The sequence below is a fragment of the Palaemon carinicauda genome, chromosome 21 (genome assembly GCF_036898095.1).
Source record: "Palaemon carinicauda isolate YSFRI2023 chromosome 21, ASM3689809v2, whole genome shotgun sequence".
Lineage (NCBI taxonomy): Eukaryota > Metazoa > Arthropoda > Malacostraca > Decapoda > Palaemonidae > Palaemon > Palaemon carinicauda.
The window spans coordinates 73740223-73743792 of record NC_090745.1 but is presented as its reverse complement, the minus strand read 5'-3'; the positions used below and the strand labels follow the sequence as shown (position 1 = coordinate 73743792).

At 37.8% G+C, this 3570-nt stretch overlaps 1 pseudogene; it reads right to left on the bottom strand.

Moving 5' to 3' along the window:
- Positions 1-726: 726 nt before the first annotated feature.
- LOC137614966 (uncharacterized) lies at positions 727-2955 on the bottom strand (annotated as a pseudogene).
- Positions 2956-3570: the final 615 nt, after the last annotated feature.

Below are 3570 nucleotides of genomic sequence, written 5' to 3'. Positions count from 1 at the left end.
GTAAACTTCCATCAGGCTTTCGTACAAGGACAATAGGGCTATTCCAGGCATTCTCACTCCTTTCTATTACACCCATACGCTCTGATTCCTGACACTGCTCCTCTATCTTTCTGGCGATAGGCGGAGAAAAATGCCTGGGACAGTGATATATGGGGGTATCATCACTGAGAATTATTTTAAATTCCAGTAGCATTGACCCTCCTAAATCCTCGTCACCAAGACTCAAAACTCCCTGCTTATCCAACAACATTTGAAACAATCGTTCCCTTTCGACCTCACCTCTACTCTCATCCAATCTAATTTTTTCTTTCAATGTATTGTACTCCCAGTACTTGACTCGCCTTAACATATCTTTCATCCTCTCCATTGATCAGTGTATTCATACATCCCATGCAATCGCCCTCACGTATACTACGTACTCTTTTCCTCCTAACACTCGGCAACAAACTTACATACACCTGTGCGTCCTGCATATTCACAACACCATCATATATATGCGCACTCGTTTTCACCAAATCATCTGCTTCCATCCCTTCCACTACATATTTATCCTTGTCACTATTGGAAATTCCCAGACTACTCGGCCAGGCATCTTTTACACTAATAACTTCACCTTTCTTACCTGATAACTTTACACTTTCTCTTGCTACCAATATCACCCCTTTCCACATCTTCATACTCACTCTACCATCTTCCTTTAAATAAAATTCCCAAATAATATCACCCTTAATTTTCATCTTTATCATATTCACCCTTGGATGTACAATCATACCACATTTTTTTCAAAAATTTATACCCAAACAATACATCATATTTCTCATTTGTTCCCTCAATCACATAAAACTCATTATCATCCATCATCTGGCCCATAATCATAACATTTCCACCCATCTTGCCTAGCAGAGGCATACTCAAATTACCAATGCCTTTCACTTCACCCTTGCATCCCCCTAAATTCACAACCATCCATGACCTTATCATATGCGTTCCTAAACATTAAATTAATACCACAACCAATATCAATCAAACCAACCAACTCTACACCATTAAAAGTCAATTTCACACTCATGCAATCATACGCTTTTTCTCCCATCATATCTTCATGTAATAAACCCTCACGAACATGCATCACATTCACTCCCCACACACACGAGGACTCACCCAGCTGAACCCTCTGATTACTTAGTTTCCCAAACATCCTGGCTGACTTAATCCCTTCTTCCTACAAACCTTAGCTATATGTCCGTCTAAACCACATTCACTACACTTTGCACGCTAGTCCCTACACATCCTCGCATAATGCCCATCCTTACCACAATTGCCGCAAATCACATTCGTACGATTACTCCTGCATCCACTCGCTATATGCCCGGTCATACCACACTGATAACACTTAACCATTTTCTCTTTCTTACACTCACTATTATGATGCCCTGTATCTCCACACCTGAAACATGCTCCGAACGCCCATCTACACTTATTCTTTTTACACCCTACTTTCCCACACTTATAACACTTCTCTTCACAGACACAACTACCTGACCTACCCTGCTATGCACCAGCACTCCTATCTCTCCAAACCTGATTCCCTTGCCTAAACCGTTCACTTGCCCTTACAGGTAATCCCACATTACTCGCCCTAACACTCCCATATACTACACTAACAGCTACCCTCATCGGTCCTCTCATAACAGCATCTCTAAAACTAACGAATTCTGGCACCCTTTCCTCCATTCCAGTTCTTACACTCACAGATTTACTTTCTTTCATACACCTATCTAACTCGTAATCCTCAATTATCTCTAAAATATCATCCCATGTCAATCTTTCCTTCGTCCACTTCATTTTCTTCTTCCGTTTCAAATTAATAAACTCAGCAACATTCTCAGGCACAGTAACCAAAAACTTCTTCATTACCTTCTCATTCTCATTTATACCTTCATCTCCATACTTCTTCCTTGCTAGCGTTTCTAACCAACATACATACATAGAAATAGCCTCACACACATTCATTCAAGCCTCATCAAAATCATTTTTATGTTTATACCTAGCACTACCTTTCATACATTTTACCTGTTCAATTATTCTCTTCTTTACACTTTTATACTCAACATCTCCTACACTCATTATCACACCATACATCGTCAACAAATATCCTGACAAATATTCTCCCAACTCCCCAGCCCAAACTCTCTTACTATCACCATACTTAGCCTGACAGAACCTTTCATACTCCCTAAAAAAATCATACACATCCCTACGGCTATTTTCATTAAACCTGTCACACCTAGGTACCTCTCTCATAACCACTGTCTTACAAACTTCAACTTCATTCTCACTACTTTCTTCACTGCCTAATCCCTTCTTGTTTTCTTCTTCTTCATTTGAATATAAAGAATCTAATTCAAAGTTCAAATTCATATCGTTAACCATTCCCTTCTTACCCTTTTTCTTACTTACCACTTTCACCCATTTATGATCCTCCTCACTCTCATCCTGACTTTTTTTCTTTTCCCTCTTCTCATTACTTTTACCTTTCTTCTCATTCTTCCTATCCAATTTTTGCTCATCCTTACCATGCTTAATTCCCTTATCTTAAATCCCACTAACACTACCTTCCATATTACCACTTACCTTAGCCTTCTCTTCCACTACCAACCCTTTACCCGAAGCAGAAACGACTCCTCCGACTGAACCTTCACTCATGACCGTTTTTATCATCCTCATTTCTTGCCTTATCATGGCTTCCATACGTTTCTCTATTCGTTCTTCATTCTCCTGCATCCTCATCTCAAAACCTTCTTCCACTCTCTCTACAGTTCCCTTAAGCACTTTCAGTTCCTTTCGCATCTCCTCATTCTTACAACTCAGACTCGCATTCTCAAGCAACAACTTCTCCTCACGCTCCTTACTCAACCACAATTCCTCACCTAATACCTTTTGTTGTGCTTCCATTTTTTTTTTCATTTCTTCAGTCTTAAATCTAACTCCTAATACTATCAGTCCTTCATCTAAGAGTCCAGCTATCAATCCCACTTTGGGAGTCCTTGTTCTGGCGCCATGCACACAAAATCAGCCCCCACACCCTTGATCACTCTAACAGAAAATTGCCTCATCAACACAAACTTTCCCCTTACATTATCATAAACTAGGTCTCTTAGACTGAAGAGAAACAAAAACCAAACGCAACCTAAAAACTCAATTTCCTTACAACTATAACAAGTGCTTAATACTAAATTCCTTCATCCAAATATCGGTTATTATTAATCCGTAATACTAAAATCCTTAAATTAATATAATCACTTAATCCTAAATCAACAACAATTAAACTTATTGGTATACTTGAAACTAAATAAATCAATACATGCAACATTGAAATAAGCCAATACTTGATTTAACATACATTCACAAAACCTGACACTGACACATTTCACACAAAGTACACAATGTACTTAAAACTAAAATAATAATTACAGCAAAGTTTGTAGAGCATATATATATATATATATATATATATATATATATATATATATATATATATATATATATATATATATATATATATATATA